Raw genomic sequence first — 8,457 nt, 5'->3', positions numbered from 1 at the left:
GGTGCTGACCACGCATCTCTCCCCGTGTGCAGTACCGGCCTTGATAGGTGCTCGCTAACAGAACTTGCCCCAGCAGTCCGTAGGGCCACGTGGTGGACTTGGGGCTAAGACGGGGCAGTACTACAGGGACGTGTATCATGCTACGTCGCGTGCGATATTCTGTGAATAATTGCTGGGAGTTTATTGTTATATTGTTATTATGACGAGTCGATGCATCCCCATACACACACTCACTCCGGCGTAGGCCAATCAGTTTCAAAGGCAATGCATACGACGATGATTATTATTATCGAAGCGTGTTTTGTTTGCATGTTCACCACAAGTAGTGTGTGTGTGTGGTTAATGCGGACTTGATTCCTTGCAAAAATGTTTCTATTTGGTGTTTTATAAACATCGTAACACGTGTTTTATTGCCAGGAAGGGTAAAAGCAATTCGTATTTTCCGTACAAACTTTAATATCCTGCATCGAGCCCTTATCCCCCCACCCCCAACCCCCAGCGTGTTTTATGTTTTATGGAACCCAAGGCTTGCCTTGGCATATTCACACGTGCTTGCCTTTCTGTTCCATTTACAAGCAATAGGCACAACAACAACAACAAAAACAACAACAACAACAAATAGCATTGAGGCGGTGCTCATCCGTCGTTTTGCAGTTCCAAGCCAGTGAGAGAAATTCCACATTTCTATGGCGGGGAGAGGCTGCCCATGGGACGAACCACTGTTGGCTTGCCCACAAAGTGGTAGCTATTTTATCGACCCCTCCCCCCTCCGGAGGGTAAATTATGGGGTGGTGAAGTGTTTGTTTTTTTGTTGCGAGGGAGCCTGGATAGGCGGTTCAAGTGTTGATGTTACTCATTTAAGGCTGAGTCAACCTAGGGGGGGGGGGAAGCCGAGGTTTTAAATATCACGCGCCACTGATGTTATCCGTGACCGGGAATCGAACTCAGGTCACCGGGGTCATAGGGGAGTGATACGCCATAGATTCACTTCGCATCAATACGCGCAGTATGCAGTGGTATCACTCTTGAACGGGTTTTTTAAATGACCGTATTCTCCAAATTATAAGACGCGCATGTGGGCATGGTGTCAATCAAGTTTTTGTTGTTTTAATCTGGTCACGCATTGGAGTATAAAACGCACCCGCAACCTTTGGTGAGAGAGTAGGGGGGTGGGGAGTGCGTCCTATAATCCCGTGAATACGGTCACACACACACGAGGCGAGCATGCCGCGTGTTTCCAGGGCTTGTCTCTCTCTTATCAGCCGACGTCGCCGTCTGGCGAGTGAGGAGGGCCAGAGTCTGTGCGAGAACGAAATTATTCCCGGCCAGACCCACAGTTACTGTATGGGGTGGGTTTTTTTAAAAATCACAGTTCACACTGAGGCCCAGTGCCCAAATGCTATCCACCTTCCCCCCCTCCCCCCCATGAAAAACGCCAAGCGGTCAGCAACAAACAGCACTCTTAAAGCTGTCATCGATAATAGAGACTTGGGGAAATCTAAACGATGGGGAGGGGAATTCCAAAGTCGATTAACGCGATGGACGAACCACAAATAGAAGCGTTGTCATCTGCAGTTTGTGAGTGGGTGAGTGTGTTGTTGTTGTGGTCTGCAGTGTGGTGAGTGGGTGAGTGTGGTGTTGTTGTGATCTGCAGTGTGGTGAGTGGGTGTGTGTTGGTGTGACCTGCAGTGTGGTGAGTGGGTGAGTGGGTGAGTGTTGTTATCTGCGGTGTGGTGAGTGGGTGAGTGTGTTGTTGTTGTTGTCATCTGCAGTGTGGTGAGTGGGTGAGTGTGTTGTTGTTGTTGTCATCTGCAGTGTGGTGAGTGGGTGAGTGTGTTGTTGTTGTTATCTGCAGTGTGGTGAGTGGGTGAGTGTGTTGTTGTTGTTGTGGTCTGCAGTGTGATGAGTGGATGAGTGTGTTGTTGTTGTTGTGAGCTGCAGTGTGGTGAGTGGGTGAGTGTGTTGCTGTGACCTGCAGTGTGGTGAGTGGGTGAGTGTGTTGTTGTGATCTGCAGTTTGGTGAGTGAGTGGGTGAGTGTGTTGTTGTCATCTGCAGTGTGGTGAGTGGGTGAGTGTGTTGTTGTGATCTGCAGTGTGGTGAGTGAGTGGGTGAGTGTGTTGTTGTCATCTGCAGTGTGGTGAGTGGGTGAGTGTGTTGTTGTGATCTGCAGTGTGGTGAGTGAGTGGGTGAGTGTGTTGTTGTGATCTGCAGTTTGGTGAGTGGGTGAGTGTGTTGTTGTCATCTGCAGTGTGGTGAGTGGGTGAGTGTGTTGTTGTGATCTGCAGTGTGGTGAGTGAGTGGGTGAGTGTGTTGTTGTGATCTGCAGTTTGGTGAGTGGGTGAGTGTGTTGTTGTGATCTGCAGTGTGGTGAGTGGGTGAGTGTGTTGTTGTGATCTGCAGTTTGGTGAGTGAGTGGGTGAGTGTGTTGTTGTCATCTGCAGTGTGGTGAGTGGGTGAGTGTGTTGTTGTGATCTGCAGTGTGGTGAGTGAGTGGGTGAGTGTGTTGTTGTGATCTGCAGTTTGGTGAGTGGGTGAGTGTGTTGTTGTGACTTGTAGTGTGGTGAGTGGTTGAGTGTGTTGTTGTGATCTGCAGTGTGGTGAGTGGGTGAGTGTGTTGTTGTTGTTGTGATTTGCAGTGTGGTGAGTGGGTGAGTGTTGTGACCTGCAGTGTGGTGAGTGGCTGAGTGTGGTGAGTGGCTGAGTGTGTTGTTGTTGTGACCTGCAGTGTGGTGAGTGGGTGAGTGTGGTGAGTGGCTGAGTGTGGTGTTGTTGTGATTTGCAGTATGGAGAGTACGGAATGGTGAGTGTGTGTTCGTTACTTGCAGTATTGAGAGATGGCACTCGCCACTAAATGTTCGCCTTGGCGGCTGAATCGAACTTGAGTGGCAATAATCATAGCAATTCAGAAGATAGTAATTCTCAATACGCATACTGAACGCACAAACCAGGTATGTACAATGCTATCGCAGACAGACAACGCTGTGCTTCTACAACCAACGTGAGATATCGAAGCGTATTTAAAGCCAGAAGATCTTCAGACACGACATCAATCCACATTCCATCGCATGCCGTACTGCATCATCATTCTAATAACCTACAGCCGTTCGTCAATACATCGCATGCCGTACTGCATCATCATTCTAATAACCTACAGCCGTTCGTCAATACACCGCTGGTGTGGAAGCCTTCCCATCCCACGGAGTGTCGATCATGAAGGTTGTTTGCCCATACTTCAAGCACGCTGATCAGTCGGGGGTGGGGTAGGGAGGGAGGGCGATTAAGATGTTAGGCAGTGGCCAGGAAATGAAAACTTCATAGGGTACCACTGCCCCACCGCTCTGCATCGTACTAAACACAAGCTGGGGGGGGGGGTGGGGACACGCACACGACGCAACTGCGGCACACAGAGGTCGTAGTCATCCGTCTGAAACGTCTGCACAGTCTGAATGTGCGTAAGTAGCAAAGCACATCGCCCAATCGAGGGACGGAGGGAGGGAGGGAGGGGAGGCAGCTCCAGACGCCGGATTGTGCACGTGCGCATGCGAATTCGCGTTTGCAATGCTCCGATGGTGTAAGGGAGTGATTTACATTAACAAGAAAAAAAAGGCATTCAAGTTTGAGTGCGTGACTTCAAACGGATTGGCGGACTTAATTACTATTACAGCCCCTGCCCCCCCCCCAACACCTCTTTTACCAACCTGCACCACTTTGTCAGCGTGGTGAAGTATAGTCAAACGAAACGCTTATACTGGTAGGAACCTCCTGGTTAGACCAGCCCACAGGGGATTATTGTGTCCGTCGTGCAGGGAGAGGCTGGGTGGGGAGGGAGGGGCTGGGTGGGGGGTGGGGAGGGGCTGGGTGGGAAGGGGCTGGGTGGGGAAGGTAGGGAGGGGCTGGGTGGGGGGGAAGGGCTGGGTGGGGAGGGGCTGGGTGGGAAGGGTGGGGCTGGGTGGGGAAGGGGCTGGTCACCCCGTGGTGCCCTTATAAAACGCAACGTTTAACCTACTCACACCGGCTTGTGCCCGCCCTCACAGTCGGGCATATTGGCGGAATACACCACGCCGCCGTTGACCCTGGCCATTGACCGAGCAACCCAACGTTCCTACCAGCTCCCTCCGCAGGAGGAATGTGTTAACCGACGACTTGGAGAGGCCTTCATCCAGCGGTGGATTGACAGAGGGCTGTAATTCCGCATGCGCAGTGTCTATAGAACAGAGGCGGACCATGATCAGATCATAATAACTCTCCCCGGAATCGGGCGTCGGCGATCTCGATGTCCAGTATTCGGAGGCCGTCGAATGGCTCCAAAGGATTGCCGTGATTTCACATGAGGTAGGGGGGGGGGGCATTTGTGGGGAGCCATTGGCTCGCTGTTTAGGGCACCGCGACATGGGTTTGAATCCCCGGTCACGGCTCATAATTAGAAACGGATGGATGTCCATAGGGGCCGTCCATAAATGACGTCACACACCTGGGGGGGGGGGGGCGGTTAGACATTTGTGACGATGTGTGACGAGGGAGGAGGGGTGGTTTGAGAAATGTGACGTCACATCAAAATGCGCAACTTTAAATAAATATGGACAACACGTTCTACTTAATTAAATAGACTTTTTGATAAATGTTTTCTCCTACAACATCAGAGTGCAGCGGCAAATTAAATACGCAATCCAATGACAATAGTTTAAAGCGATTTGAAGCATGTTTTATTTTTGGGGGGGGGGGGGGAGGGGCAGAGCTTTGTGACGTCATATTTGAGGGGGGGGGGGTCTGACTTTTTGTGACGCCGTGTGACGAGCAGGGGGGGAGGGGTCAAAAATCGCGTGACGTCATTTATGGACGGCCCCATAGCGGTTCTACCCATACGCCTCGACCCTTCCCATTCCTTAGCTTCATGGACCTGCACTTGACTTTGTGGTGAAATATGGTGAAAGCAACCCCCTTGAGGAACACGCAGCTCTAGGGGGGGGGCTTTATCAACAGCGGATGGGCAATGCGTTGTAAATTTTATTTGTTAATTTAAATAAAATCATTAAGACTCAGTAGTATCTACGTTTGGCTGAGATTAAATTTCCTGCGCCTCCGATTTGCACGGTTGGCTACGTATGGTGTGAAAGAAGTTCAACATACAAACACTTAACATACAAATAATGATTTAAAGCTTTCGTGACTGCAGGGATTCATCTTCTTGGTTCTTTCGGTAAAGTCACGTAGAAGGGAAGTAATAAAATAATAAAAATAAAACATATAAGAATTATTTATTATGTTTTATTTTTATTATTTTATTACTTCCCTTCTACGTGACTTTACCGAAAGAACCAAGAAGATACAAATAATGATTATTATTATTATTATCCATAATAGTTTTTTTGTGTTATATCAGTTTTATATGAATTGGTTACTACGTCAGCACACTGGTGTGTTGGAGAGTAACCCCACAACATTTACAATTTGAGTACGCGATCTAACCACCCCCCAAAAAAGCCCCTTATTATGGATAATATCGGTTGCGAAAGCTTACGTGTTGAATTAGAACGACTATTATTTATTGCGACCCTTTGTCAATCCAACGAGGACGGGTGCTTGACCATACTTCACCACACTGGTCAGCGCTGATTGGTGATGCCTGGCGTCCAGATGCACAGCGATTCTGAACATCATCGGAATTTTTACATTTCACAACTTTGGTGCATGGCGCGCACTGAGATCCCCGGACGAATTGCGTCTCATCAATGTCAATTGTCGTCATTATCACTCTCCACCCAACGTGTGAGTCGTCCTGTGCTTGGGAAGCGAACTCAGGTCGTCGGGTTCGTGGCGGCGCAATGCGCGCGCCTGGCTTTTTGGCAAGCCAAGCAAAAACAAAAAATCACTTAAAAGGAACTGCAATCCAATCATCCTCTGTGCCCGTCTCCCACCCGCCCCCCCAAACCCACCTCACCTCCTCCCCTCTTTGTACCAAGCACTCAGTCCTTCGTGCGTGCCGGGCCAGAAGCCACGCTAAGGGTTCAGCACAATCCGCTCCAGGTTTTCTTTTAAAGTCACGGGCCACGCGCTGTCGTTGGATTGCTCGCGGGGTCTATCGCCAGCCCGGCTGAAGAACTTTGAGGTTGTGTGGGGGGGGGGGCGGGGGCGGGGGGGGGGGTCATGCAGCCCATCGTCCAACACAATTACTACCGATCGGTGGCGAAGACCATAGGAATGTGGAATTTCCAGCGTCTCAATTCGAATTTGAGTAATAAACCATTTGACTGTTTTCGGTTATAAATGGAAACTTTATGAAACACAAATCCGAGTTCTCCCCCCCCCAGAAATGTTGAACTGAATGTCGCCGCCGCATAACAGAACGTGCGGAACAAAAGCGCCAAACTCATACGCAGTCCCTTACGTGAAGAATCGATCGTACAGTAATACACGATGCAAACGTAGGCCCTCAGTTGTGCCTGGGATCTCTTATGCACCGAGTGTTCTTAAATTTAATAATAGCTGTCTTCTATAAACGCTGGCAGGCTATATATTACTTTGTGTAATATATTAAATTTGGCTGGGTGGGTTTGGCGGGCGGTGAATGTCAGTGGTGAGTGATATCTGAGCCGGTCTTGGGTGCCCTCCCCACCCCTCCCAGCCCTCCCGCACCCCCCTCCCACCTTGCCAACCCGCACTGACCAGCGTGGTGAAGTATGGTCAAATAACCCCGCACCACCACCACGACGACGGTGGAAGGCCTGCGTGCAGTAATGGGTTGACAGACAGCTGTTAATTATGATAAACGTATGATCAACATGACATAGTGCACAGGCGCGTGCCCCATTATACAAGTTTAACTCGCGCCCGCGTGGTGAAGTATGGTCAAACAAACCCGCATGACCGACGTCACGTTCGAGGTCTTCACTCAAAATCAGAAGGTTACGAGTTCAGGGTAAAACATTCGGCTAATTCATCTTCTTGGTTCTTTCGGTAAAGTCACGTAGAAGGGAAGTAATAAAATAATAAAAATAAAACATAATTCGGCTAATTACTATCAAAAAAAATAAAGACATAGGTCTCCCGCATAGCCTCAACAGAATGTTGAGGCAAGTGCTGTTAGTGGCGCACCTGTGAAGGCCGGTGGCCAGCACCACGCAAGGCCGCCTTTGTCTCCCTAGTGGCGATGTTTACACACTGCACCAGGTGCTCATTTGAGCCTGAGTTGACCTAGGGGAGGCCCAGGACCTGTTTAGATAATCGTCACTGGTGTTGACCGTGAGCGGGAATCGAACCCAGGTGACCGGGATTGTAGCGCAGCGCGCTAACTGCTGCACTACCGCATCACTACCACCACCACAACCACCACCATCATCATCAACATCGATACATGATTCATAATTGATTGTCTGGTCTGATCGCCGCGTGAGTAAAATGTGTGTCGTACGCCCTCCACCGCCCGACAGCCAATTTCGAGGCAGCTGTCACGTGGTGGAACAAACGTAACAGTTGATCGCTGCGACGATAATGTCGAAAAGTAATCCACGTACGTTTAACAACTGGTTGCCACGTTTTTCGCTGTTAGTTACAACCATCATCATCATCGGGCAGTTGCCAGAATCATCCCTGGATGTTCAAGGTTGATACAATGACTGCCGTCTTGTGGAGAGTCAACAGCTGTTGTCCTCATCATGGCAATAACTTGCATTGGACCGAGCCCGTGTGGGAAGGCCTTCATACAACAGTAGACTGCCGAAGGGCTATAAGTTCGTGTTGTTGTGACAGACACTAAGATCGATCGTACAGTCTCTCCCCAGTAACCGTGTTCTACATATGATTATGTTCTATCAATACGTACACGTAATGACGCCAAAAAACCAATATATTTGTCAATAGCACTGCCTTACAAAGAAAACATTATGATAGGTGACGTTTCAGGCAATGTCCCTCCTCCAAAACACAACGAAATGCCACAGAAGTTGCCTGTCCTCTCGATGTGTTCTGAAGGGTTATTGCCCGAAACGTCGCCTATTTTCACACGTTTTCTTTTTAAAGCCTCGGTGCTATTGATCAATGGGTTGAGTTCATTTCGTTATTTGTACTATAGTGGACCACTGGTAATGTAGTCCAGTATCACCAAATATAAAAATAAGTAATAACATAACTTAGCAAACAATACCCCTCCTTCCCATATGTGTCTCTGTACGTAACAACAAGTATATATGTGTACACATCCTATCAGCCGCACGGCATTCTGGGAGTGCATTTTTTTCAGCAGCATTGCTTGCATATGCACTCCAAGCAAATTCTGGTGCGGTTTTGATTTTCGATGTGCTCATCAGCAGTCAGGCTCGCTTCCAAAAACGAGACAACACACTTCTACACAGCCCCTGTATAATGCATTGATCCCGCAATTGAATACGGTATAATTCTATCAATACAAGTGTTCATTGCATTCTCATCTGAATGTCTAGACTCTCCGAGTTGCTAAGCCA

General features: G+C 49.0%; 1 protein-coding gene across 9 annotated transcripts in view; it reads left to right on the top strand.

The window, feature by feature from the left end:
* The window catches only part of LOC144941091 (nuclear factor 1 A-type-like), a 384,067-nt gene that overhangs the window by 135,434 nt on the left and 240,176 nt on the right, over positions 1-8,457 (top strand). The window lies entirely within an intron of this gene.

Source organism: Lampetra fluviatilis, chromosome 24 (assembly GCF_964198595.1).
Source record: "Lampetra fluviatilis chromosome 24, kcLamFluv1.1, whole genome shotgun sequence".
NCBI classification, from domain to species: Eukaryota; Metazoa; Chordata; class Hyperoartia; order Petromyzontiformes; family Petromyzontidae; genus Lampetra; species Lampetra fluviatilis.
This window is presented reverse-complemented; position numbering and strand designations above follow the sequence as displayed.